The sequence below is a fragment of the Anomaloglossus baeobatrachus genome, chromosome 1, assembly GCF_048569485.1.
Source record: "Anomaloglossus baeobatrachus isolate aAnoBae1 chromosome 1, aAnoBae1.hap1, whole genome shotgun sequence".
NCBI classification, from domain to species: domain Eukaryota; kingdom Metazoa; phylum Chordata; class Amphibia; order Anura; family Aromobatidae; genus Anomaloglossus; species Anomaloglossus baeobatrachus.
In genome coordinates this window covers 322,051,645-322,076,834 of record NC_134353.1, presented here as the reverse complement: position 1 = coordinate 322,076,834, position 25,190 = coordinate 322,051,645, and the positions used below count along the sequence as shown (strand labels likewise).

The window sequence follows — 25,190 nt, the reverse complement described above, 5'->3', positions numbered from 1 at the left end:
TAGTCAGGTGCAGCTGCAGTATTAAGCAACTGTTTAAGCTTTTTTTCCAAACTCAATTCACTGCCACACAGATCATTAGGGCTGTGTAATGTCTCACATACTTTTACAGAGAAAAACAAAACAAGGATTCTTCAATTTCTGTGTGCGGTTTCTGAAAGACATCACAAATGCAAGTCCCCACCCACCAGCTCAGAGAAGACTGAAAGTTAGAGACAGACTCAACGGAGGGAAATAATGCTGGATACAAGTCATGTAATAACCAGAACAACGCTTAATCCTCATGCACACTCAAGAATCACCTAAGAACGAAGTCAAGGTACGTGCTAGGTTTATGGTAAAAGGCAAGGCGCCTGAACAGGGACTTGAACCCTGGACCCTCAGATTAAAAGTCTGATGCTCTACCGACTGAGCTACCCAGGCAAGTGCAGAGCAGCCCATTTAGCACATTTAGGAAGAACATCTCACTATGCATTTCGAAGAACCTTCCGAGATGTTCCTTTTTGCTTAGGACTGTACACAAACAAAACCAAAGTCCGCACACATTCTGCCACAGAAAGCAAGTGCCAGGTTATATCTCCTGGTATTCTCTATGGAGGCAAAAGTGGGGAAAAGGAGTAAGCAGCATCGTCAAAGACAATAAGAATTGGCTAAGTATAGTCAGGTGCAGCTGCAGTATTAAGCAACTGTTTAAGCTTTTTTTCCAAACTCAATTCACTGCCACACAGATCAGTAGGGCTGTGTAATGTCTCACATACTTTTACAGAGAAAAACAAAACAAGGATTCTTCAATTTCTGTGTGCGGTTTCTGAAAGACATCACAAATGCAAGTCCCCACCCACCAGCTCAGAGAAGACTGAAAGTTAGAGACAGACTCAACGGAGGGAAATAATGCTGGATACAAGTCATGTAATAACCAGAACAACGCTTAATCCTCATGCACACTCAAGAATCACCTAAGAACGAAGTCAAGGTACGTGCTAGGTTTATGGTAAAAGGCAAGGCGCCTGAACAGGGACTTGAACCCTGGACCCTCAGATTAAAAGTCTGATGCTCTACCGACTGAGCTACCCAGGCTCGTGCAGAGCAGCCCATTTAGCACATTTAGGAAGAACATCTCACTATGCATTTCGAAGAACCTTCCGAGATGTTCCTTTTTGCTTAGGACTGTACACAAACAAAACCAAAGTCCGCACACATTCTGCCACAGAAAGCAAGTGCCAGGTTATATCTCCTGGTATTCTCTATGGAGGCAAAAGTGGGGAAAAGGAGTAAGCAGCATCGTCAAAGACAATAAGAATTGGCTAAGTATAGTCAGGTGCAGCTGCAGTATTAAGCAACTGTTTAAGCTTTTTTTCCAAACTCAATTCACTGCCACACAGATCATTAGGGCTGTGTAATGTCTCACATACTTTTACAGAGAAAAACAAAACAAGGATTCTTCAATTTCTGTGTGCGGTTTCTGAAAGACATCACAAATGCAAGTCCCCACCCACCAGCTCAGAGAAGACTGAAAGTTAGAGACAGACTCAACGGAGGGAAATAATGCTGGATACAAGTCATGTAATAACCAGAACAACGCTTAATCCTCATGCACACTCAAGAATCACCTAAGAACGAAGTCAAGGTACGTGCTAGGTTTATGGTAAAAGGCAAGGCGCCTGAACAGGGACTTGAACCCTGGACCCTCAGATTAAAAGTCTGATGCTCTACCGACTGAGCTACCCAGGCTCGTGCAGAGCAGCCCATTTAGCACATTTAGGAAGAACATCTCACTATGCATTTCGAAGAACCTTCCGAGATGTTCCTTTTTGCTTAGGACTGTACACAAACAAAACCAAAGTCCGCACACATTCTGCCACAGAAAGCAAGTGCCAGGTTATATCTCCTGGTATTCTCTATGGAGGCAAAAGTGGGGAAAAGGAGTAAGCAGCATCGTCAAAGACAATAAGAATTGGCTAAGTATAGTCAGGTGCAGCTGCAGTATTAAGCAACTGTTTAAGCTTTTTTTCCAAACTCAATTCACTGCCACACAGATCATTAGGGCTGTGTAATGTCTCACATACTTTTACAGAGAAAAACAAAACAAGGATTCTTCAATTTCTGTGTGCGGTTTCTGAAAGACATCACAAATGCAAGTCCCCACCCACCAGCTCAGAGAAGACTGAAAGTTAGAGACAGACTCAACGGAGGGAAATAATGCTGGATACAAGTCATGTAATAACCAGAACAACGCTTAATCCTCATGCACACTCAAGAATCACCTAAGAACGAAGTCAAGGTACGTGCTAGGTTTATGGTAAAAGGCAAGGCGCCTGAACAGGGACTTGAACCCTGGACCCTCAGATTAAAAGTCTGATGCTCTACCGACTGAGCTACCCAGGCTCGTGCAGAGCAGCCCATTTAGCACATTTAGGAAGAACATCTCACTATGCATTTCGAAGAACCTTCCGAGATGTTCCTTTTTGCTTAGGACTGTACACAAACAAAACCAAAGTCCGCACACATTCTGCCACAGAAAGCAAGTGCCAGGTTATATCTCCTGGTATTCTCTATGGAGGCAAAAGTGGGGAAAAGGAGTAAGCAGCATCGTCAAAGACAATAAGAATTGGCTAAGTATAGTCAGGTGCAGCTGCAGTATTAAGCAACTGTTTAAGCTTTTTTTCCAAACTCAATTCACTGCCACACAGATCATTAGGGCTGTGTAATGTCTCACATACTTTTACAGAGAAAAACAAAACAAGGATTCTTCAATTTCTGTGTGCGGTTTCTGAAAGACATCACAAATGCAAGTCCCCACCCACCAGCTCAGAGAAGACTGAAAGTTAGAGACAGACTCAACGGAGGGAAATAATGCTGGATACAAGTCATGTAATAACCAGAACAACGCTTAATCCTCATGCACACTCAAGAATCACCTAAGAACGAAGTCAAGGTACGTGCTAGGTTTATGGTAAAAGGCAAGGCGCCTGAACAGGGACTTGAACCCTGGACCCTCAGATTAAAAGTCTGATGCTCTACCGACTGAGCTACCCAGGCTCGTGCAGAGCAGCCCATTTAGCACATTTAGGAAGAACATCTCACTATGCATTTCGAAGAACCTTCCGAGATGTTCCTTTTTGCTTAGGACTGTACACAAACAAAACCAAAGTCCGCACACATTCTGCCACAGAAAGCAAGTGCCAGGTTATATCTCCTGGTATTCTCTATGGAGGCAAAAGTGGGGAAAAGGAGTAAGCAGCATCGTCAAAGACAATAAGAATTGGCTAAGTATAGTCAGGTGCAGCTGCAGTATTAAGCAACTGTTTAAGCTTTTTTTCCAAACTCAATTCACTGCCACACAGATCATTAGGGCTGTGTAATGTCTCACATACTTTTACAGAGAAAAACAAAACAAGGATTCTTCAATTTCTGTGTGCGGTTTCTGAAAGACATCACAAATGCAAGTCCCCACCCACCAGCTCAGAGAAGACTGAAAGTTAGAGACAGACTCAACGGAGGGAAATAATGCTGGATACAAGTCATGTAATAACCAGAACAACGCTTAATCCTCATGCACACTCAAGAATCACCTAAGAACGAAGTCAAGGTACGTGCTAGGTTTATGGTAAAAGGCAAGGCGCCTGAACAGGGACTTGAACCCTGGACCCTCAGATTAAAAGTCTGATGCTCTACCGACTGAGCTACCCAGGCTCGTGCAGAGCAGCCCATTTAGCACATTTAGGAAGAACATCTCACTATGCATTTCGAAGAACCTTCCGAGATGTTCCTTTTTGCTTAGGACTGTACACAAACAAAACCAAAGTCCGCACACATTCTGCCACAGAAAGCAAGTGCCAGGTTATATCTCCTGGTATTCTCTATGGAGGCAAAAGTGGGGAAAAGGAGTAAGCAGCATCGTCAAAGACAATAAGAATTGGCTAAGTATAGTCAGGTGCAGCTGCAGTATTAAGCAACTGTTTAAGCTTTTTTTCCAAACTCAATTCACTGCCACACAGATCATTAGGGCTGTGTAATGTCTCACATACTTTTACAGAGAAAAACAAAACAAGGATTCTTCAATTTCTGTGTGCGGTTTCTGAAAGACATCACAAATGCAAGTCCCCACCCACCAGCTCAGAGAAGACTGAAAGTTAGAGACAGACTCAACGGAGGGAAATAATGCTGGATACAAGTCATGTAATAACCAGAACAACGCTTAATCCTCATGCACACTCAAGAATCACCTAAGAACGAAGTCAAGGTACGTGCTAGGTTTATGGTAAAAGGCAAGGCGCCTGAACAGGGACTTGAACCCTGGACCCTCAGATTAAAAGTCTGATGCTCTACCGACTGAGCTACCCAGGCTCGTGCAGAGCAGCCTATTTAGCACATTTAGGAAGAACATCTCACTATGCATTTCGAAGAACCTTCCGAGATGTTCCTTTTTGCTTAGGACTGTACACAAACAAAACCAAAGTCCGCACACATTCTGCCACAGAAAGCAAGTGCCAGGTTATATCTCCTGGTATTCTCTATGGAGGCAAAAGTGGGGAAAAGGAGTAAGCAGCATCGTCAAAGACAATAAGAATTGGCTAAGTATAGTCAGGTGCAGCTGCAGTATTAAGCAACTGTTTAAGCTTTTTTTCCAAACTCAATTCACTGCCACACAGATCATTAGGGCTGTGTAATGTCTCACATACTTTTACAGAGAAAAACAAAACAAGGATTCTTCAATTTCTGTGTGCGGTTTCTGAAAGACATCACAAATGCAAGTCCCCACCCACCAGCTCAGAGAAGACTGAAAGTTAGAGACAGACTCAACGGAGGGAAATAATGCTGGATACAAGTCATGTAATAACCAGAACAACGCTTAATCCTCATGCACACTCAAGAATCACCTAAGAACGAAGTCAAGGTACGTGCTAGGTTTATGGTAAAAGGCAAGGCGCCTGAACAGGGACTTGAACCCTGGACCCTCAGATTAAAAGTCTGATGCTCTACCGACTGAGCTACCCAGGCAAGTGCAGAGCAGCCCATTTAGCACATTTAGGAAGAACATCTCACTATGCATTTCGAAGAACCTTCCGAGATGTTCCTTTTTGCTTAGGACTGTACACAAACAAAACCAAAGTCCGCACACATTCTGCCACAGAAAGCAAGTGCCAGGTTATATCTCCTGGTATTCTCTATGGAGGCAAAAGTGGGGAAAAGGAGTAAGCAGCATCGTCAAAGACAATAAGAATTGGCTAAGTATAGTCAGGTGCAGCTGCAGTATTAAGCAACTGTTTAAGCTTTTTTTCCAAACTCAATTCACTGCCACACAGATCAGTAGGGCTGTGTAATGTCTCACATACTTTTACAGAGAAAAACAAAACAAGGATTCTTCAATTTCTGTGTGCGGTTTCTGAAAGACATCACAAATGCAAGTCCCCACCCACCAGCTCAGAGAAGACTGAAAGTTAGAGACAGACTCAACGGAGGGAAATAATGCTGGATACAAGTCATGTAATAACCAGAACAACGCTTAATCCTCATGCACACTCAAGAATCACCTAAGAACGAAGTCAAGGTACGTGCTAGGTTTATGGTAAAAGGCAAGGCGCCTGAACAGGGACTTGAACCCTGGACCCTCAGATTAAAAGTCTGATGCTCTACCGACTGAGCTACCCAGGCTCGTGCAGAGCAGCCCATTTAGCACATTTAGGAAGAACATCTCACTATGCATTTCGAAGAACCTTCCGAGATGTTCCTTTTTGCTTAGGACTGTACACAAACAAAACCAAAGTCCGCACACATTCTGCCACAGAAAGCAAGTGCCAGGTTATATCTCCTGGTATTCTCTATGGAGGCAAAAGTGGGGAAAAGGAGTAAGCAGCATCGTCAAAGACAATAAGAATTGGCTAAGTATAGTCAGGTGCAGCTGCAGTATTAAGCAACTGTTTAAGCTTTTTTTCCAAACTCAATTCACTGCCACACAGATCATTAGGGCTGTGTAATGTCTCACATACTTTTACAGAGAAAAACAAAACAAGGATTCTTCAATTTCTGTGTGCGGTTTCTGAAAGACATCACAAATGCAAGTCCCCACCCACCAGCTCAGAGAAGACTGAAAGTTAGAGACAGACTCAACGGAGGGAAATAATGCTGGATACAAGTCATGTAATAACCAGAACAACGCTTAATCCTCATGCACACTCAAGAATCACCTAAGAACGAAGTCAAGGTACGTGCTAGGTTTATGGTAAAAGGCAAGGCGCCTGAACAGGGACTTGAACCCTGGACCCTCAGATTAAAAGTCTGATGCTCTACCGACTGAGCTACCCAGGCTCGTGCAGAGCAGCCCATTTAGCACATTTAGGAAGAACATCTCACTATGCATTTCGAAGAACCTTCCGAGATGTTCCTTTTTGCTTAGGACTGTACACAAACAAAACCAAAGTCCGCACACATTCTGCCACAGAAAGCAAGTGCCAGGTTATATCTCCTGGTATTCTCTATGGAGGCAAAAGTGGGGAAAAGGAGTAAGCAGCATCGTCAAAGACAATAAGAATTGGCTAAGTATAGTCAGGTGCAGCTGCAGTATTAAGCAACTGTTTAAGCTTTTTTTCCAAACTCAATTCACTGCCACACAGATCATTAGGGCTGTGTAATGTCTCACATACTTTTACAGAGAAAAACAAAACAAGGATTCTTCAATTTCTGTGTGCGGTTTCTGAAAGACATCACAAATGCAAGTCCCCACCCACCAGCTCAGAGAAGACTGAAAGTTAGAGACAGACTCAACGGAGGGAAATAATGCTGGATACAAGTCATGTAATAACCAGAACAACGCTTAATCCTCATGCACACTCAAGAATCACCTAAGAACGAAGTCAAGGTACGTGCTAGGTTTATGGTAAAAGGCAAGGCGCCTGAACAGGGACTTGAACCCTGGACCCTCAGATTAAAAGTCTGATGCTCTACCGACTGAGCTACCCAGGCTCGTGCAGAGCAGCCCATTTAGCACATTTAGGAAGAACATCTCACTATGCATTTCGAAGAACCTTCCGAGATGTTCCTTTTTGCTTAGGACTGTACACAAACAAAACCAAAGTCCGCACACATTCTGCCACAGAAAGCAAGTGCCAGGTTATATCTCCTGGTATTCTCTATGGAGGCAAAAGTGGGGAAAAGGAGTAAGCAGCATCGTCAAAGACAATAAGAATTGGCTAAGTATAGTCAGGTGCAGCTGCAGTATTAAGCAACTGTTTAAGCTTTTTTTCCAAACTCAATTCACTGCCACACAGATCATTAGGGCTGTGTAATGTCTCACATACTTTTACAGAGAAAAACAAAACAAGGATTCTTCAATTTCTGTGTGCGGTTTCTGAAAGACATCACAAATGCAAGTCCCCACCCACCAGCTCAGAGAAGACTGAAAGTTAGAGACAGACTCAACGGAGGGAAATAATGCTGGATACAAGTCATGTAATAACCAGAACAACGCTTAATCCTCATGCACACTCAAGAATCACCTAAGAACGAAGTCAAGGTACGTGCTAGGTTTATGGTAAAAGGCAAGGCGCCTGAACAGGGACTTGAACCCTGGACCCTCAGATTAAAAGTCTGATGCTCTACCGACTGAGCTACCCAGGCTCGTGCAGAGCAGCCCATTTAGCACATTTAGGAAGAACATCTCACTATGCATTTCGAAGAACCTTCCGAGATGTTCCTTTTTGCTTAGGACTGTACACAAACAAAACCAAAGTCCGCACACATTCTGCCACAGAAAGCAAGTGCCAGGTTATATCTCCTGGTATTCTCTATGGAGGCAAAAGTGGGGAAAAGGAGTAAGCAGCATCGTCAAAGACAATAAGAATTGGCTAAGTATAGTCAGGTGCAGCTGCAGTATTAAGCAACTGTTTAAGCTTTTTTTCCAAACTCAATTCACTGCCACACAGATCATTAGGGCTGTGTAATGTCTCACATACTTTTACAGAGAAAAACAAAACAAGGATTCTTCAATTTCTGTGTGCGGTTTCTGAAAGACATCACAAATGCAAGTCCCCACCCACCAGCTCAGAGAAGACTGAAAGTTAGAGACAGACTCAACGGAGGGAAATAATGCTGGATACAAGTCATGTAATAACCAGAACAACGCTTAATCCTCATGCACACTCAAGAATCACCTAAGAACGAAGTCAAGGTACGTGCTAGGTTTATGGTAAAAGGCAAGGCGCCTGAACAGGGACTTGAACCCTGGACCCTCAGATTAAAAGTCTGATGCTCTACCGACTGAGCTACCCAGGCTCGTGCAGAGCAGCCCATTTAGCACATTTAGGAAGAACATCTCACTATGCATTTCGAAGAACCTTCCGAGATGTTCCTTTTTGCTTAGGACTGTACACAAACAAAACCAAAGTCCGCACACATTCTGCCACAGAAAGCAAGTGCCAGGTTATATCTCCTGGTATTCTCTATGGAGGCAAAAGTGGGGAAAAGGAGTAAGCAGCATCGTCAAAGACAATAAGAATTGGCTAAGTATAGTCAGGTGCAGCTGCAGTATTAAGCAACTGTTTAAGCTTTTTTTCCAAACTCAATTCACTGCCACACAGATCATTAGGGCTGTGTAATGTCTCACATACTTTTACAGAGAAAAACAAAACAAGGATTCTTCAATTTCTGTGTGCGGTTTCTGAAAGACATCACAAATGCAAGTCCCCACCCACCAGCTCAGAGAAGACTGAAAGTTAGAGACAGACTCAACGGAGGGAAATAATGCTGGATACAAGTCATGTAATAACCAGAACAACGCTTAATCCTCATGCACACTCAAGAATCACCTAAGAACGAAGTCAAGGTACGTGCTAGGTTTATGGTAAAAGGCAAGGCGCCTGAACAGGGACTTGAACCCTGGACCCTCAGATTAAAAGTCTGATGCTCTACCGACTGAGCTACCCAGGCTCGTGCAGAGCAGCCCATTTAGCACATTTAGGAAGAACATCTCACTATGCATTTCGAAGAACCTTCCGAGATGTTCCTTTTTGCTTAGGACTGTACACAAACAAAACCAAAGTCCGCACACATTCTGCCACAGAAAGCAAGTGCCAGGTTATATCTCCTGGTATTCTCTATGGAGGCAAAAGTGGGGAAAAGGAGTAAGCAGCATCGTCAAAGACAATAAGAATTGGCTAAGTATAGTCAGGTGCAGCTGCAGTATTAAGCAACTGTTTAAGCTTTTTTTCCAAACTCAATTCACTGCCACACAGATCATTAGGGCTGTGTAATGTCTCACATACTTTTACAGAGAAAAACAAAACAAGGATTCTTCAATTTCTGTGTGCGGTTTCTGAAAGACATCACAAATGCAAGTCCCCACCCACCAGCTCAGAGAAGACTGAAAGTTAGAGACAGACTCAACGGAGGGAAATAATGCTGGATACAAGTCATGTAATAACCAGAACAACGCTTAATCCTCATGCACACTCAAGAATCACCTAAGAACGAAGTCAAGGTACGTGCTAGGTTTATGGTAAAAGGCAAGGCGCCTGAACAGGGACTTGAACCCTGGACCCTCAGATTAAAAGTCTGATGCTCTACCGACTGAGCTACCCAGGCTCGTGCAGAGCAGCCCATTTAGCACATTTAGGAAGAACATCTCACTATGCATTTCGAAGAACCTTCCGAGATGTTCCTTTTTGCTTAGGACTGTACACAAACAAAACCAAAGTCCGCACACATTCTGCCACAGAAAGCAAGTGCCAGGTTATATCTCCTGGTATTCTCTATGGAGGCAAAAGTGGGGAAAAGGAGTAAGCAGCATCGTCAAAGACAATAAGAATTGGCTAAGTATAGTCAGGTGCAGCTGCAGTATTAAGCAACTGTTTAAGCTTTTTTTCCAAACTCAATTCACTGCCACACAGATCATTAGGGCTGTGTAATGTCTCACATACTTTTACAGAGAAAAACAAAACAAGGATTCTTCAATTTCTGTGTGCGGTTTCTGAAAGACATCACAAATGCAAGTCCCCACCCACCAGCTCAGAGAAGACTGAAAGTTAGAGACAGACTCAACGGAGGGAAATAATGCTGGATACAAGTCATGTAATAACCAGAACAACGCTTAATCCTCATGCACACTCAAGAATCACCTAAGAACGAAGTCAAGGTACGTGCTAGGTTTATGGTAAAAGGCAAGGCGCCTGAACAGGGACTTGAACCCTGGACCCTCAGATTAAAAGTCTGATGCTCTACCGACTGAGCTACCCAGGCTCGTGCAGAGCAGCCCATTTAGCACATTTAGGAAGAACATCTCACTATGCATTTCGAAGAACCTTCCGAGATGTTCCTTTTTGCTTAGGACTGTACACAAACAAAACCAAAGTCCGCACACATTCTGCCACAGAAATCAAGTGCCAGGTTATATCTCCTGGTATTCTCTATGGAGGCAAAAGTGGGGAAAAGGAGTAAGCAGCATCGTCAAAGACAATAAGAATTGGCTAAGTATAGTCAGGTGCAGCTGCAGTATTAAGCAACTGTTTAAGCTTTTTTTCCAAACTCAATTCACTGCCACACAGATCATTAGGGCTGTGTAATGTCTCACATACTTTTACAGAGAAAAACAAAACAAGGATTCTTCAATTTCTGTGTGCGGTTTCTGAAAGACATCACAAATGCAAGTCCCCACCCACCAGCTCAGAGAAGACTGAAAGTTAGAGACAGACTCAACGGAGGGAAATAATGCTGGATACAAGTCATGTAATAACCAGAACAACGCTTAATCCTCATGCACACTCAAGAATCACCTAAGAACGAAGTCAAGGTACGTGCTAGGTTTATGGTAAAAGGCAAGGCGCCTGAACAGGGACTTGAACCCTGGACCCTCAGATTAAAAGTCTGATGCTCTACCGACTGAGCTACCCAGGCTCGTGCAGAGCAGCCCATTTAGCACATTTAGGAAGAACATCTCACTATGCATTTCGAAGAACCTTCCGAGATGTTCCTTTTTGCTTAGGACTGTACACAAACAAAACCAAAGTCCGCACACATTCTGCCACAGAAAGCAAGTGCCAGGTTATATCTCCTGGTATTCTCTATGGAGGCAAAAGTGGGGAAAAGGAGTAAGCAGCATCGTCAAAGACAATAAGAATTGGCTAAGTATAGTCAGGTGCAGCTGCAGTATTAAGCAACTGTTTAAGCTTTTTTTCCAAACTCAATTCACTGCCACACAGATCATTAGGGCTGTGTAATGTCTCACATACTTTTACAGAGAAAAACAAAACAAGGATTCTTCAATTTCTGTGTGCGGTTTCTGAAAGACATCACAAATGCAAGTCCCCACCCACCAGCTCAGAGAAGACTGAAAGTTAGAGACAGACTCAACGGAGGGAAATAATGCTGGATACAAGTCATGTAATAACCAGAACAACGCTTAATCCTCATGCACACTCAAGAATCACCTAAGAACGAAGTCAAGGTACGTGCTAGGTTTATGGTAAAAGGCAAGGCGCCTGAACAGGGACTTGAACCCTGGACCCTCAGATTAAAAGTCTGATGCTCTACCGACTGAGCTACCCAGGCTCGTGCAGAGCAGCCCATTTAGCACATTTAGGAAGAACATCTCACTATGCATTTCGAAGAACCTTCCGAGATGTTCCTTTTTGCTTAGGACTGTACACAAACAAAACCAAAGTCCGCACACATTCTGCCACAGAAATCAAGTGCCAGGTTATATCTCCTGGTATTCTCTATGGAGGCAAAAGTGGGGAAAAGGAGTAAGCAGCATCGTCAAAGACAATAAGAATTGGCTAAGTATAGTCAGGTGCAGCTGCAGTATTAAGCAACTGTTTAAGCTTTTTTTCCAAACTCAATTCACTGCCACACAGATCATTAGGGCTGTGTAATGTCTCACATACTTTTACAGAGAAAAACAAAACAAGGATTCTTCAATTTCTGTGTGCGGTTTCTGAAAGACATCACAAATGCAAGTCCCCACCCACCAGCTCAGAGAAGACTGAAAGTTAGAGACAGACTCAACGGAGGGAAATAATGCTGGATACAAGTCATGTAATAACCAGAACAACGCTTAATCCTCATGCACACTCAAGAATCACCTAAGAACGAAGTCAAGGTACGTGCTAGGTTTATGGTAAAAGGCAAGGCGCCTGAACAGGGACTTGAACCCTGGACCCTCAGATTAAAAGTCTGATGCTCTACCGACTGAGCTACCCAGGCTCGTGCAGAGCAGCCCATTTAGCACATTTAGGAAGAACATCTCACTATGCATTTCGAAGAACCTTCCGAGATGTTCCTTTTTGCTTAGGACTGTACACAAACAAAACCAAAGTCCGCACACATTCTGCCACAGAAAGCAAGTGCCAGGTTATATCTCCTGGTATTCTCTATGGAGGCAAAAGTGGGGAAAAGGAGTAAGCAGCATCGTCAAAGACAATAAGAATTGGCTAAGTATAGTCAGGTGCAGCTGCAGTATTAAGCAACTGTTTAAGCTTTTTTTCCAAACTCAATTCACTGCCACACAGATCATTAGGGCTGTGTAATGTCTCACATACTTTTACAGAGAAAAACAAAACAAGGATTCTTCAATTTCTGTGTGCGGTTTCTGAAAGACATCACAAATGCAAGTCCCCACCCACCAGCTCAGAGAAGACTGAAAGTTAGAGACAGACTCAACGGAGGGAAATAATGCTGGATACAAGTCATGTAATAACCAGAACAACGCTTAATCCTCATGCACACTCAAGAATCACCTAAGAACGAAGTCAAGGTACGTGCTAGGTTTATGGTAAAAGGCAAGGCGCCTGAACAGGGACTTGAACCCTGGACCCTCAGATTAAAAGTCTGATGCTCTACCGACTGAGCTACCCAGGCTCGTGCAGAGCAGCCCATTTAGCACATTTAGGAAGAACATCTCACTATGCATTTCGAAGAACCTTCCGAGATGTTCCTTTTTGCTTAGGACTGTACACAAACAAAACCAAAGTCCGCACACATTCTGCCACAGAAAGCAAGTGCCAGGTTATATCTCCTGGTATTCTCTATGGAGGCAAAAGTGGGGAAAAGGAGTAAGCAGCATCGTCAAAGACAATAAGAATTGGCTAAGTATAGTCAGGTGCAGCTGCAGTATTAAGCAACTGTTTAAGCTTTTTTTCCAAACTCAATTCACTGCCACACAGATCATTAGGGCTGTGTAATGTCTCACATACTTTTACAGAGAAAAACAAAACAAGGATTCTTCAATTTCTGTGTGCGGTTTCTGAAAGACATCACAAATGCAAGTCCCCACCCACCAGCTCAGAGAAGACTGAAAGTTAGAGACAGACTCAACGGAGGGAAATAATGCTGGATACAAGCCATGTAATAACCAGAACAACGCTTAATCCTCATGCACACTCAAGAATCACCTAAGAACGAAGTCAAGGTACGTGCTAGGTTTATGGTAAAAGGCAAGGCGCCTGAACAGGGACTTGAACCCTGGACCCTCAGATTAAAAGTCTGATGCTCTACCGACTGAGCTACCCAGGCTCGTGCAGAGCAGCCCATTTAGCACATTTAGGAAGAACATCTCACTATGCATTTCGAAGAACCTTCCGAGATGTTCCTTTTTGCTTAGGACTGTACACAAACAAAACCAAAGTCCGCACACATTCTGCCACAGAAATCAAGTGCCAGGTTATATCTCCTGGTATTCTCTATGGAGGCAAAAGTGGGGAAAAGGAGTAAGCAGCATCGTCAAAGACAATAAGAATTGGCTAAGTATAGTCAGGTGCAGCTGCAGTATTAAGCAACTGTTTAAGCTTTTTTTCCAAACTCAATTCACTGCCACACAGATCATTAGGGCTGTGTAATGTCTCACATACTTTTACAGAGAAAAACAAAACAAGGATTCTTCAATTTCTGTGTGCGGTTTCTGAAAGACATCACAAATGCAAGTCCCCACCCACCAGCTCAGAGAAGACTGAAAGTTAGAGACAGACTCAACGGAGGGAAATAATGCTGGATACAAGTCATGTAATAACCAGAACAACGCTTAATCCTCATGCACACTCAAGAATCACCTAAGAACGAAGTCAAGGTACGTGCTAGGTTTATGGTAAAAGGCAAGGCGCCTGAACAGGGACTTGAACCCTGGACCCTCAGATTAAAAGTCTGATGCTCTACCGACTGAGCTACCCAGGCTCGTGCAGAGCAGCCCATTTAGCACATTTAGGAAGAACATCTCACTATGCATTTCGAAGAACCTTCCGAGATGTTCCTTTTTGCTTAGGACTGTACACAAACAAAACCAAAGTCCGCACACATTCTGCCACAGAAAGCAAGTGCCAGGTTATATCTCCTGGTATTCTCTATGGAGGCAAAAGTGGGGAAAAGGAGTAAGCAGCATCGTCAAAGACAATAAGAATTGGCTAAGTATAGTCAGGTGCAGCTGCAGTATTAAGCAACTGTTTAAGCTTTTTTTCCAAACTCAATTCACTGCCACACAGATCATTAGGGCTGTGTAATGTCTCACATACTTTTACAGAGAAAAACAAAACAAGGATTCTTCAATTTCTGTGTGCGGTTTCTGAAAGACATCACAAATGCAAGTCCCCACCCACCAGCTCAGAGAAGACTGAAAGTTAGAGACAGACTCAACGGAGGGAAATAATGCTGGATACAAGTCATGTAATAACCAGAACAACGCTTAATCCTCATGCACACTCAAGAATCACCTAAGAACGAAGTCAAGGTACGTGCTAGGTTTATGGTAAAAGGCAAGGCGCCTGAACAGGGACTTGAACCCTGGACCCTCAGATTAAAAGTCTGATGCTCTACCGACTGAGCTACCCAGGCTCGTGCAGAGCAGCCCATTTAGCACATTTAGGAAGAACATCTCACTATGCATTTCGAAGAACCTTCCGAGATGTTCCTTTTTGCTTAGGACTGTACACAAACAAAACCAAAGTCCGCACACATTCTGCCACAGAAAGCAAGTGCCAGGTTATATCTCCTGGTATTCTCTATGGAGGCAAAAGTGGGGAAAAGGAGTAAGCAGCATCGTCAAAGACAATAAGAATTGGCTAAGTATAGTCAGGTGCAGCTGCAGTATTAAGCAACTGTTTAAGCTTTTTTTCCAAACTCAATTCACTGCCACACAGATCATTAGGGCTGTGTAATGTCTCACATACTTTTACAGAGAAAAACAAAACAAGGATTCTTCAATTTCTGTGTGCGGTTTCTGAAAGACATCACAAATGCAAGTCCCCACCCACCAGCTCAGAGAAGACTGAAAGTTAGAGACAGACTCAACGGAGGGAAATAATGCTGGATACAAGTCATGTAATAACCAGAACAACGCTTAATCCTCATGCACACTCAAGAATCACCTAAGAACGAAGTCAAGGTACGTGCTAGGTTTATGGTAAAAGGCAAGGCGCCTGAACAGGGACTTGAACCCTGGACCCTCAGATTAAAAGTCTGATGCTCTACCGACTGAGCTACCCAGGCTCGTGCAGAGCAGCCCATTTAGCACATTTAGGAAGAACATCTCACTATGCATTTCGAAGAACCTTCCGAGATGTTCCTTTTTGCTTAGGACTGTACACAAACAAAACCAAAGTCCGCACACATTCTGCCACAGAAAGCAAGTGCCAGGTTATATCTCCTGGTATTCTCTATGGAGGCAAAAGTGGGGAAAAGGAGTAAGCAGCATCGTCAAAGACAATAAGAATTGGCTAAGTATAGTCAGGTGCAGCTGCAGTATTAAGCAACTGTTTAAGCTTTTTTTCCAAACTCAATTCACTGCCACACAGATCATTAGGGCTGTGTAATGTCTCACATACTTTTACAGAGAAAAACAAAACAAGGATTCTTCAATTTCTGTGTGCGGTTTCTGAAAGACATCACAAATGCAAGTCCCCACCCACCAGCTCAGAGAAGACTGAAAGTTAGAGACAGACTCAACGGAGGGAAATAATGCTGGATACAAGTCATGTAATAACCAGAACAACGCTTAATCCTCATGCACACTCAAGAATCACCTAAGAACGAAGTCAAGGTACGTGCTAGGTTTATGGTAAAAGGCAAGGCGCCTGAACAGGGACTTGAACCCTGGACCCTCAGATTAAAAGTCTGATGCTCTACCGACTGAGCTACCCAGGCTCGTGCAGAGCAGCCCATTTAGCACATTTAGGAAGAACATCTCACTATGCATTTCGAAGAACCTTCCGAGATGTTCCTTTTTGCTTAGGACTGTACACAAACAAAACCAAAGTCCGCACACATTCTGCCACAGAAATCAAGTGCCAGGTTATATCTCCTGGTATTCTCTATGGAGGCAAAAGTGGGGAAAAGGAGTAAGCAGCATCGTCAAAGACAATAAGAATTGGCTAAGTATAGTCAGGTGCAGCTGCAGTATTAAGCAACTGTTTAAGCTTTTTTTCCAAACTCAATTCACTGCCACACAGATCATTAGGGCTGTGTAATGTCTCACATACTTTTACAGAGAAAAACAAAACAAGGATTCTTCAATTTCTGTGTGCGGTTTCTGAAAGACATCACAAATGCAAGTCCCCACCCACCAGCTCAGAGAAGACTGAAAGTTAGAGACAGACTCAACGGAGGGAAATAATGCTGGATACAAGTCATGTAATAACCAGAACAACGCTTAATCCTCATGCACACTCAAGAATCACCTAAGAACGAAGTCAAGGTACGTGCTAGGTTTATGGTAAAAGGCAAGGCGCCTGAACAGGGACTTGAACCCTGGACCCTCAGATTAAAAGTCTGATGCTCTACCGACTGAGCTACCCAGGCTCGTGCAGAGCAGCCCATTTAGCACATTTAGGAAGAACATCTCACTATGCATTTCGAAGAACCTTCCGAGATGTTCCTTTTTGCTTAGGACTGTACACAAACAAAACCAAAGTCCGCACACATTCTGCCACAGAAAGCAAGTGCCAGGTTATATCTCCTGGTATTCTCTATGGAGGCAAAAGTGGGGAAAAGGAGTAAGCAGCATCGTCAAAGACAATAAGAATTGGCTAAGTATAGTCAGGTGCAGCTGCAGTATTAAGCAACTGTTTAAGCTTTTTTTCCAAACTCAATTCACTGCCACACAGATCATTAGGGCTGTGTAATGTCTCACATACTTTTACAGAGAAAAACAAAACAAGGATTCTTCAATTTCTGTGTGCGGTTTCTGAAAGACATCACAAATGCAAGTCCCCACCCACCAGCTCAGAGAAGACTGAAAGTTAGAGACAGACTCAACGGAGGGAAATAATGCTGGATACAAGTCATGTAATAACCAGAACAACGCTTAATCCTCATGCACACTCAAGAATCACCTAAGAACGAAGTCAAGGTACGTGCTAGGTTTATGGTAAAAGGCAAGGCGCCTGAACAGGGACTTGAACCCTGGACCCTCAGATTAAAAGTCTGATGCTCTACCGACTGAGCTACCCAGGCTCGTGCAGAGCAGCCCATTTAGCACATTTAGGAAGAACATCTCACTATGCATTTCGAAGAACCTTCCGAGATGTTCCTTTTTGCTTAGGACTGTACACAAACAAAACCAAAGTCCGCACACATTCTGCCACAGAAAGCAAGTGCCAGGTTATATCTCCTGGTATTCTCTATGGAGGCAAAAGTGGGGAAAAGGAGTAAGCAGCATCGTCAAAGACAATAAGAATTGGCTAAGTATAGTCAGGTGCAGCTGCAGTATTAAGCAACTGTTTAAGCTTTTTTTCCAAACTCAATTCACTGCCACACAGATCATTAGGGCTGTGTAATGTCTCACATACTTTTACAGAGAAAAACAAAACAAGGATTCTTCAATTTCTGTGTGCGGTTTCTGAAAGACATCACAAATGCAAGTCCCCACCCACCAGCTCAGAGAAGACTGAAAGTTAGAGACAGACTCAACGGAGGGAAATAATGCTGGATACAAGTCATGTAATAACCAGAACAACGCTTAATCCTCATGCACACTCAAGAATCACCTAAGAACGAAGTCAAGGTACGTGCTAGGTTTATGGTAAAAGGCAAGGCGCCTGAACAGGGACTTGAACCCTGGACCCTCAGATTAAAAGTCTGATGCTCTACCGACTGAGCTACCCAGGCTCGTGCAGAGCAGCCCATTTAGCACATTTAGGAAGAACATCTCACTATGCATTTCGAAGAACCTTCCGAGATGTTCCTTTTTGCTTAGGACTGTACACAAACAAAACCAAAGTCCGCACACATTCTGCCACAGAAAGCAAGTGCCAGGTTATATCTCCTGGTATTCTCTATGGAGGCAAAAGTGGGGAAAAGGAGTAAGCAGCATCGTCAAAGACAATAAGAATTGGCTAAGTATAGTCAGGTGCAGCTGCAGTATTAAGCAACTGTTTAAGCTTTTTTTCCAAACTCAATTCACTGCCACACAGATCATTAGGGCTGTGTAATGTCTCACATACTTTTACAGAGAAAAACAAAACAAGGATTCTTCAATTTCTGTGTGCGGTTTCTGAAAGACATCACAAATGCAAGTCCCCACCCACCAGCTCAGAGAAGACTGAAAGTTAGAGACAGACTCAACGGAGGGAAATAATGCTGGATACAAGTCATGTAATAACCAGAACAACGCTTAATCCTCATGCACACTCAAGAATCACCTAAGAACGAAGTCAAGGTACGTGCTAGGTTTATGGTAAAAGGCAAGGCGCCTGAACAGGGACTTGAACCCTGGACCCTCAGATTAAAAGTCTGATGCTCTACCGACTGAGCTACCCAGGCTCGTGCAGAGCAGCCCATTTAGCACATTTAGGAAGAACATCTCACTATGCATTTCGAAGAACCTTCCGAGATGTTCCTTTTTGCTTAGGACTGTACACAAACAAAACCAAAGTCCGCACACATTCTGCCACAGAAAGCAAGTGCCAGGTTATATCTCCTGGTATTCTCTATGGAGGCAAAAGTGGGGAAAAGGAGTAAGCAGCATCGTCAAAGACAATAAGAATTGGCTAAGTATAGTCAGGTGCAGCTGCAGTATTAAGCAACTGTTTAAGCTTTTTTTCCAAACTCAATTCACTGCCACACAGATCATTAGGGCTGTGTAATGTCTCACATACTTTTACAGAGAAAAACAAAACAAGGATTCTTCAATTTCTGTGTGCGGTTTCTGAAAGACATCACAAATGCAAGTCCCCACCCACCAGCTCAGAGAAGACTGAAAGTTAGAGACAGACTCAACGGAGGGAAATAATGCTGGATACAAGTCATGTAATAACCAGAACAACGCTTAATCCTCATGCACACTCAAGAATCACCTAAGAACGAAGTCAAGGTACGTGCTAGGTTTATGGTAAAAGGCAAGGCGCCTGAACAGGGACTTGAACCCTGGACCCTCAGATTAAAAGTCTGATGCTCTACCGACTGAGCTACCCAGGCTCGTGCAGAGCAGCCCATTTAGCACATTTAGGAAGAACATCTCACTATGCATTTCGAAGAACCTTCCGAGATGTTCCTTTTTGCTTAGGACTGTACACAAACAAAACCAAAGTCCGCACACATTCTGCCACAGAAATCAAGTGCCAGGTTATATCTCCTGGTATTCTCTATGGAGGCAAAAGTGGGGAAAAGGAGTAAGCAGCATCGTCAAAGACAATAAGAATTGGCTAAGTATAGTCAGGTGCAGCTGCAGTATTAAGCAACTGTTTAAGCTTTTTTTCCAAACTCAATTCACTGCCACACAGATCATTAGGGCTGTGTAATGTCTCACATACTTTTACAGAGAAAAACAAAACAAGGATTCTTCAATTTCTGTGTGCGGTTTCTGAAAGACATCACAAATGCAAGTCCCCACCCACCAGCTCAGAGAAGACTGAAAGTTAGAGACAGACTCAACGGAGGGAAATAATGCTGGATACAAGTCATGTAATAACCAGAACAACGCTTAATCCTCATGCACACTCAAGAATCACCTAAGAACGAAGTCAAGGTACGTGCTAGGTTTATGGTAAAAGGCAAGGCGCCTGAACAGGGACTTGAACCCTGGACCCTCAGATTAAAAGTCTGATGCTCTACCGACTGAGCTACCCAGGCTCGTGCAGAGCAGCCCATTTAGCACATTTAGGAAGAACATCTCACTATGCATTTCGAAGAACCTTCCGAGATGTTCCTTTTTGCTTAGGACTGTACACAAACAAAACCAAAGTCCGCACACATTCTGCCACAGAAAGCAAGTGCCAGGTTATATCTCCTGGTATTCTCTATGGAGGCAAAAGTGGGGAAAAGGAGTAAGCAGCATCGTCAAAGACAATAAGAATTGGCTAAGTATAGTCAGGTGCAGCTGCAGTATTAAGCAACTGTTTAAGCTTTTTTTCCAAACTCAATTCACTGCCACACAGATCATTAGGGCTGTGTAATGTCTCACATACTTTTACAGAGAAAAACAAAACAAGGATTCTTCAATTTCTGTGTGCGGTTTCTGAAAGACATCACAAATGCAAGTCCCCACCCACCAGCTCAGAGAAGACTGAAAGTTAGAGACAGACTCAACGGAGGGAAATAATGCTGGATACAAGTCATGTAATAACCAGAACAACGCTTAATCCTCATGCACACTCAAGAATCACCTAAGAACGAAGTCAAGGTACGTGCTAGGTTTATGGTAAAAGGCAAGGCGCCTGAACAGGGACTTGAACCCTGGACCCTCAGATTAAAAGTCTGATGCTCTACCGACTGAGCTACCCAGGCTCGTGCAGAGCAGCCCATTTAGCACATTTAGGAAGAACATCTCACTATGCATTTCGAAGAACCTTCCGAGATGTTCCTTTTTGCTTAGGACTGTACACAAACAAAACCAAAGTCCGCACACATTCTGCCACAGAAAGCAAGTGCCAGGTTATATCTCCTGGTATTCTCTATGGAGGCAAAAGTGGGGAAAAGGAGTAAGCAGCATCGTCAAAGACAATAAGAATTGGCTAAGTATAGTCAGGTGCAGCTGCAGTATTAAGCAACTGTTTAAGCTTTTTTTCCAAACTCAATTCACTGCCACACAGATCATTAGGGCTGTGTAATGTCTCACATACTTTTACAGAGAAAAACAAAACAAGGATTCTTCAATTTCTGTGTGCGGTTTCTGAAAGACATCACAAATGCAAGTCCCCACCCACCAGCTCAGAGAAGACTGAAAGTTAGAGACAGACTCAACGGAGGGAAATAATGCTGGATACAAGTCATGTAATAACCAGAACAACGCTTAATCCTCATGCACACTCAAGAATCACCTAAGAACGAAGTCAAGGTACGTGCTAGGTTTATGGTAAAAGGCAAGGCGCCTGAACAGGGACTTGAACCCTGGACCCTCAGATTAAAAGTCTGATGCTCTACCGACTGAGCTACCCAGGCTCGTGCAGAGCAGCGCATTTAGCACATTTAGGAAGAACATCTCACTATGCATTTCGAAGAACCTTCCGAGATGTTCCTTTTTGCTTAGGACTGTACACAAACAAAACCAAAGTCCGCACACATTCTGCCACAGAAAGCAAGTGCCAGGTTATATCTCCTGGTATTCTCTATGGAGGCAAAAGTGGGGAAAAGGAGTAAGCAGCATCGTCAAAGACAATAAGAATTGGCTAAGTATAGTCAGGTGCAGCTGCAGTATTAAGCAACTGTTTAAGCTTTTTTTCCAAACTCAATTCACTGCCACACAGATCATTAGGGCTGTGTAATGTCTCACATACTTTTACAGAGAAAAACAAAACAAGGATTCTTCAATTTCTGTGTGCGGTTTCTGAAAGACATCACAAATGCAAGTCCCCACCCACCAGCTCAGAGAAGACTGAAAGTTAGAGACAGACTCAACGGAGGGAAATAATGCTGGATACAAGTCATGTAATAACCAGAACAACGCTTAATCCTCATGCACACTCAAGAATCACCTAAGAACGAAGTCAAGGTACGTGCTAGGTTTATGGTAAAAGGCAAGGCGCCTGAACAGGGACTTGAACCCTGGACCCTCAGATTAAAAGTCTGATGCTCTACCGACTGAGCTACCCAGGCTCGTGCAGAGCAGCCCATTTAGCACATTTAGGAAGAACATCTCACTATGCATTTCGAAGAACCTTCCGAGATGTTCCTTTTTGCTTAGGACTGTACACAAACAAAACCAAAGTCCGCACACATTCTGCCACAGAAAGCAAGTGCCAGGTTATATCTCCTGGTATTCTCTATGGAGGCAAAAGTGGGGAAAAGGAGTAAGCAGCATCGTCAAAGACAATAAGAATTGGCTAAGTATAGTCAGGTGCAGCTGCAGTATTAAGCAACTGTTTAAGCTTTTTTTCCAAACTCAATTCACTGCCACACAGATCATTAGGGCTGTGTAATGTCTCACATACTTTTACAGAGAAAAACAAAACAAGGATTCTTCAATTTCTGTGTGCGGTTTCTGAAAGACATCACAAATGCAAGTCCCCACCCACCAGCTCAGAGAAGACTGAAAGTTAGAGACAGACTCAACGGAGGGAAATAATGCTGGATACAAGTCATGTAATAACCAGAACAACGCTTAATCCTCATGCACACTCAAGAATCACCTAAGAACGAAGTCAAGGTACGTGCTAGGTTTATGGTAAAAGGCAAGGCGCCTGAACAGGGACTTGAACCCTGGACCCTCAGATTAAAAGTCTTATGCTCTACCGACTGAGCTACCCAGGCTCGTGCAGAGCAGCCCATTTAGCACATTTAGGAAGAACATCTCACTATGCATTTCGAAGAACCTTCCGAGATGTTCCTTTTTGCTTAGGACTGTACACAAACAAAACCAAAGTCCGCACACATTCTGCCACAGAAAGCAAGTGCCAGGTTATATCTCCTGGTATTCTCTATGGAGGCAAAAGTGGGGAAAAGGAGTAAGCAGCATCGTCAAAGACAATAAGAATTGGCTAAGTATAGTCAGGTGCAGCTGCAGTATTAAGCAACTGTTTAAGCTTTTTTTCCAAACTCAATTCACTGCCACACAGATCATTAGGGCTGTGTAATGTCTCACATACTTTTACAGAGAAAAACAAAACAAGGATTCTTCAATTTCTGTGTGCGGTTTCTGAAAGACATCACAAATGCAAGTCCCCACCCACCAGCTCAGAGAAGACTGAAAGTTAGAGACAGACTCAACGGAGGGAAATAATGCTGGATACAAGTCATGTAATAACCAGAACAACGCTTAATCCTCATGCACACTCAAGAATCACCTAAGAACGAAGTCAAGGTACGTGCTAGGTTTATGGTAAAAGGCAAGGCGCCTGAACAGGGACTTGAACCCTGGACCCTCAGATTAAAAGTCTGATGCTCTACCGACTGAGCTACCCAGGCTCGTGCAGAGCAGCCCATTTAGCACATTTAGGAAGAACATCTCACTATGCATTTCGAAGAACCTTCCGAGATGTTCCTTTTTGCTTAGGACTGTACACAAACAAAACCAAAGTCCGCACACATTCTGCCACAGAAAGCAAGTGCCAGGTTATATCTCCTGGTATTCTCTATGGAGGCAAAAGTGGGGAAAAGGAGTAAGCAGCATCGTCAAAGACAATAAGAATTGGCTAAGTATAGTCAGGTGCAGCTGCAGTATTAAGCAACTGTTTAAGCTTTTTTTCCAAACTCAATTCACTGCCACACAGATCATTAGGGCTGTGTAATGTCTCACATACTTTTACAGAGAAAAACAAAACAAGGATTCTTCAATTTCTGTGTGCGGTTTCTGAAAGACATCACAAATGCAAGTCCCCACCCACCAGCTCAGAGAAGACTGAAAGTTAGAGACAGACTCAACGGAGGGAAATAATGCTGGATACAAGTCATGTAATAACCAGAACAACGCTTAATCCTCATGCACACTCAAGAATCACCTAAGAACGAAGTCAAGGTACGTGCTAGGTTTATGGTAAAAGGCAAGGCGCCTGAACAGGGACTTGAACCCTGGACCCTCAGATTAAAAGTCTGATGCTCTACCGACTGAGCTACCCAGGCTCGTGCAGAGCAGCCCATTTAGCACATTTAGGAAGAACATCTCACTATGCATTTCGAAGAACCTTCCGAGATGTTCCTTTTTGCTTAGGACTGTACACAAACAAAACCAAAGTCCGCACACATTCTGCCACAGAAAGCAAGTGCCAGGTTATATCTCCTGGTATTCTCTATGGAGGCAAAAGTGGGGAAAAGGAGTAAGCAGCATCGTCAAAGACAATAAGAATTGGCTAAGTATAGTCAGGTGCAGCTGCAGTATTAAGCAACTGTTTAAGCTTTTTTTCCAAACTCAATTCACTGCCACACAGATCATTAGGGCTGTGTAATGTCTCACATACTTTTACAGAGAAAAACAAAACAAGGATTCTTCAATTTCTGTGTGCGGTTTCTGAAAGACATCACAAATGCAAGTCCCCACCCACCAGCTCAGAGAAGACTGAAAGTTAGAGACAGACTCAACGGAGGGAAATAATGCTGGATACAAGTCATGTAATAACCAGAACAACGCTTAATCCTCATGCACACTCAAGAATCACCTAAGAACGAAGTCAAGGTACGTGCTAGGTTTATGGTAAAAGGCAAGGCGCCTGAACAGGGACTTGAACCCTGGACCCTCAGATTAAAAGTCTGATGCTCTACCGACTGAGCTACCCAGGCTCGTGCAGAGCAGCCCATTTAGCACATTTAGGAAGAACATCTCACTATGCATTTCGAAGAACCTTCCGAGATGTTCCTTTTTGCTTAGGACTGTACACAAACAAAACCAAAGTCCGCACACATTCTGCCACAGAAAGCAAGTGCCAGGTTATATCTCCTGGTATTCTCTATGGAGGCAAAAGTGGGGAAAAGGAGTAAGCAGCATCGTCAAAGACAATAAGAATTGGCTAAGTATAGTCAGGTGCAGCTGCAGTATTAAGCAACTGTTTAAGCTTTTTTTCCAAACTCAATTCACTGCCACACAGATCATTAGGGCTGTGTAATGTCTCACATACTTTTACAGAGAAAAACAAAACAAGGATTCTTCAATTTCTGTGTGCGGTTTCTGAAAGACATCACAAATGCAAGTCCCCACCCACCAGCTCAGAGAAGACTGAAAGTTAGAGACAGACTCAACGGAGGGAAATAATGCTGGATACAAGTCATGTAATAACCAGAACAACGCTTAATCCTCATGCACACTCAAGAATCACCTAAGAACGAAGTCAAGGTACGTGCTAGGTTTATGGTAA

General features: G+C 43.4%; 38 non-coding genes across 38 annotated transcripts; all 38 read right to left on the bottom strand.

Moving 5' to 3' along the window:
• Positions 1-347: 347 nt before the first annotated feature.
• On the bottom strand, positions 348-420 carry TRNAK-UUU (transfer RNA lysine (anticodon UUU)). The gene has a single exon. It is a non-coding gene; the product is annotated as a tRNA-Lys (tRNA).
• A 581-nt stretch (positions 421-1,001) lies between these two features.
• TRNAK-UUU (transfer RNA lysine (anticodon UUU)) lies at positions 1,002-1,074 on the bottom strand. The gene has a single exon. It is a non-coding gene; the product is annotated as a tRNA-Lys (tRNA).
• A 581-nt stretch (positions 1,075-1,655) lies between these two features.
• On the bottom strand, positions 1,656-1,728 carry TRNAK-UUU (transfer RNA lysine (anticodon UUU)). The gene has a single exon. It is a non-coding gene; the product is annotated as a tRNA-Lys (tRNA).
• A 581-nt stretch (positions 1,729-2,309) lies between these two features.
• On the bottom strand, positions 2,310-2,382 carry TRNAK-UUU (transfer RNA lysine (anticodon UUU)). The gene has a single exon. It is a non-coding gene; the product is annotated as a tRNA-Lys (tRNA).
• A 581-nt stretch (positions 2,383-2,963) lies between these two features.
• Positions 2,964-3,036, bottom strand: TRNAK-UUU (transfer RNA lysine (anticodon UUU)). The gene has a single exon. It is a non-coding gene; the product is annotated as a tRNA-Lys (tRNA).
• Positions 3,037-3,617: 581 nt separating this feature from the next.
• TRNAK-UUU (transfer RNA lysine (anticodon UUU)) lies at positions 3,618-3,690 on the bottom strand. Its single transcript has one exon. It is a non-coding gene; the product is annotated as a tRNA-Lys (tRNA).
• A 581-nt stretch (positions 3,691-4,271) lies between these two features.
• On the bottom strand, positions 4,272-4,344 carry TRNAK-UUU (transfer RNA lysine (anticodon UUU)). The gene has a single exon. It is a non-coding gene; the product is annotated as a tRNA-Lys (tRNA).
• A 581-nt stretch (positions 4,345-4,925) lies between these two features.
• TRNAK-UUU (transfer RNA lysine (anticodon UUU)) lies at positions 4,926-4,998 on the bottom strand. Its single transcript has one exon. It is a non-coding gene; the product is annotated as a tRNA-Lys (tRNA).
• A 581-nt stretch (positions 4,999-5,579) lies between these two features.
• Positions 5,580-5,652, bottom strand: TRNAK-UUU (transfer RNA lysine (anticodon UUU)). The gene has a single exon. It is a non-coding gene; the product is annotated as a tRNA-Lys (tRNA).
• A 581-nt stretch (positions 5,653-6,233) lies between these two features.
• Positions 6,234-6,306, bottom strand: TRNAK-UUU (transfer RNA lysine (anticodon UUU)). Its single transcript has one exon. It is a non-coding gene; the product is annotated as a tRNA-Lys (tRNA).
• A 581-nt stretch (positions 6,307-6,887) lies between these two features.
• On the bottom strand, positions 6,888-6,960 carry TRNAK-UUU (transfer RNA lysine (anticodon UUU)). Its single transcript has one exon. It is a non-coding gene; the product is annotated as a tRNA-Lys (tRNA).
• Positions 6,961-7,541: 581 nt separating this feature from the next.
• TRNAK-UUU (transfer RNA lysine (anticodon UUU)) lies at positions 7,542-7,614 on the bottom strand. The gene has a single exon. It is a non-coding gene; the product is annotated as a tRNA-Lys (tRNA).
• Positions 7,615-8,195: 581 nt separating this feature from the next.
• TRNAK-UUU (transfer RNA lysine (anticodon UUU)) lies at positions 8,196-8,268 on the bottom strand. The gene has a single exon. It is a non-coding gene; the product is annotated as a tRNA-Lys (tRNA).
• A 581-nt stretch (positions 8,269-8,849) lies between these two features.
• Positions 8,850-8,922, bottom strand: TRNAK-UUU (transfer RNA lysine (anticodon UUU)). The gene has a single exon. It is a non-coding gene; the product is annotated as a tRNA-Lys (tRNA).
• Positions 8,923-9,503: 581 nt separating this feature from the next.
• On the bottom strand, positions 9,504-9,576 carry TRNAK-UUU (transfer RNA lysine (anticodon UUU)). The gene has a single exon. It is a non-coding gene; the product is annotated as a tRNA-Lys (tRNA).
• Positions 9,577-10,157: 581 nt separating this feature from the next.
• TRNAK-UUU (transfer RNA lysine (anticodon UUU)) lies at positions 10,158-10,230 on the bottom strand. Its single transcript has one exon. It is a non-coding gene; the product is annotated as a tRNA-Lys (tRNA).
• A 581-nt stretch (positions 10,231-10,811) lies between these two features.
• On the bottom strand, positions 10,812-10,884 carry TRNAK-UUU (transfer RNA lysine (anticodon UUU)). Its single transcript has one exon. It is a non-coding gene; the product is annotated as a tRNA-Lys (tRNA).
• A 581-nt stretch (positions 10,885-11,465) lies between these two features.
• On the bottom strand, positions 11,466-11,538 carry TRNAK-UUU (transfer RNA lysine (anticodon UUU)). The gene has a single exon. It is a non-coding gene; the product is annotated as a tRNA-Lys (tRNA).
• Positions 11,539-12,119: 581 nt separating this feature from the next.
• Positions 12,120-12,192, bottom strand: TRNAK-UUU (transfer RNA lysine (anticodon UUU)). Its single transcript has one exon. It is a non-coding gene; the product is annotated as a tRNA-Lys (tRNA).
• Positions 12,193-12,773: 581 nt separating this feature from the next.
• Positions 12,774-12,846, bottom strand: TRNAK-UUU (transfer RNA lysine (anticodon UUU)). The gene has a single exon. It is a non-coding gene; the product is annotated as a tRNA-Lys (tRNA).
• A 581-nt stretch (positions 12,847-13,427) lies between these two features.
• On the bottom strand, positions 13,428-13,500 carry TRNAK-UUU (transfer RNA lysine (anticodon UUU)). Its single transcript has one exon. It is a non-coding gene; the product is annotated as a tRNA-Lys (tRNA).
• Positions 13,501-14,081: 581 nt separating this feature from the next.
• Positions 14,082-14,154, bottom strand: TRNAK-UUU (transfer RNA lysine (anticodon UUU)). Its single transcript has one exon. It is a non-coding gene; the product is annotated as a tRNA-Lys (tRNA).
• Positions 14,155-14,735: 581 nt separating this feature from the next.
• Positions 14,736-14,808, bottom strand: TRNAK-UUU (transfer RNA lysine (anticodon UUU)). Its single transcript has one exon. It is a non-coding gene; the product is annotated as a tRNA-Lys (tRNA).
• Positions 14,809-15,389: 581 nt separating this feature from the next.
• TRNAK-UUU (transfer RNA lysine (anticodon UUU)) lies at positions 15,390-15,462 on the bottom strand. The gene has a single exon. It is a non-coding gene; the product is annotated as a tRNA-Lys (tRNA).
• Positions 15,463-16,043: 581 nt separating this feature from the next.
• Positions 16,044-16,116, bottom strand: TRNAK-UUU (transfer RNA lysine (anticodon UUU)). The gene has a single exon. It is a non-coding gene; the product is annotated as a tRNA-Lys (tRNA).
• Positions 16,117-16,697: 581 nt separating this feature from the next.
• Positions 16,698-16,770, bottom strand: TRNAK-UUU (transfer RNA lysine (anticodon UUU)). The gene has a single exon. It is a non-coding gene; the product is annotated as a tRNA-Lys (tRNA).
• A 581-nt stretch (positions 16,771-17,351) lies between these two features.
• Positions 17,352-17,424, bottom strand: TRNAK-UUU (transfer RNA lysine (anticodon UUU)). The gene has a single exon. It is a non-coding gene; the product is annotated as a tRNA-Lys (tRNA).
• Positions 17,425-18,005: 581 nt separating this feature from the next.
• TRNAK-UUU (transfer RNA lysine (anticodon UUU)) lies at positions 18,006-18,078 on the bottom strand. The gene has a single exon. It is a non-coding gene; the product is annotated as a tRNA-Lys (tRNA).
• A 581-nt stretch (positions 18,079-18,659) lies between these two features.
• TRNAK-UUU (transfer RNA lysine (anticodon UUU)) lies at positions 18,660-18,732 on the bottom strand. Its single transcript has one exon. It is a non-coding gene; the product is annotated as a tRNA-Lys (tRNA).
• A 581-nt stretch (positions 18,733-19,313) lies between these two features.
• TRNAK-UUU (transfer RNA lysine (anticodon UUU)) lies at positions 19,314-19,386 on the bottom strand. Its single transcript has one exon. It is a non-coding gene; the product is annotated as a tRNA-Lys (tRNA).
• Positions 19,387-19,967: 581 nt separating this feature from the next.
• On the bottom strand, positions 19,968-20,040 carry TRNAK-UUU (transfer RNA lysine (anticodon UUU)). The gene has a single exon. It is a non-coding gene; the product is annotated as a tRNA-Lys (tRNA).
• Positions 20,041-20,621: 581 nt separating this feature from the next.
• On the bottom strand, positions 20,622-20,694 carry TRNAK-UUU (transfer RNA lysine (anticodon UUU)). The gene has a single exon. It is a non-coding gene; the product is annotated as a tRNA-Lys (tRNA).
• Positions 20,695-21,275: 581 nt separating this feature from the next.
• TRNAK-UUU (transfer RNA lysine (anticodon UUU)) lies at positions 21,276-21,348 on the bottom strand. Its single transcript has one exon. It is a non-coding gene; the product is annotated as a tRNA-Lys (tRNA).
• A 581-nt stretch (positions 21,349-21,929) lies between these two features.
• TRNAK-UUU (transfer RNA lysine (anticodon UUU)) lies at positions 21,930-22,002 on the bottom strand. Its single transcript has one exon. It is a non-coding gene; the product is annotated as a tRNA-Lys (tRNA).
• Positions 22,003-22,583: 581 nt separating this feature from the next.
• TRNAK-UUU (transfer RNA lysine (anticodon UUU)) lies at positions 22,584-22,656 on the bottom strand. The gene has a single exon. It is a non-coding gene; the product is annotated as a tRNA-Lys (tRNA).
• Positions 22,657-23,237: 581 nt separating this feature from the next.
• On the bottom strand, positions 23,238-23,310 carry TRNAK-UUU (transfer RNA lysine (anticodon UUU)). Its single transcript has one exon. It is a non-coding gene; the product is annotated as a tRNA-Lys (tRNA).
• Positions 23,311-23,891: 581 nt separating this feature from the next.
• TRNAK-UUU (transfer RNA lysine (anticodon UUU)) lies at positions 23,892-23,964 on the bottom strand. The gene has a single exon. It is a non-coding gene; the product is annotated as a tRNA-Lys (tRNA).
• Positions 23,965-24,545: 581 nt separating this feature from the next.
• TRNAK-UUU (transfer RNA lysine (anticodon UUU)) lies at positions 24,546-24,618 on the bottom strand. Its single transcript has one exon. It is a non-coding gene; the product is annotated as a tRNA-Lys (tRNA).
• Positions 24,619-25,190: the final 572 nt, after the last annotated feature.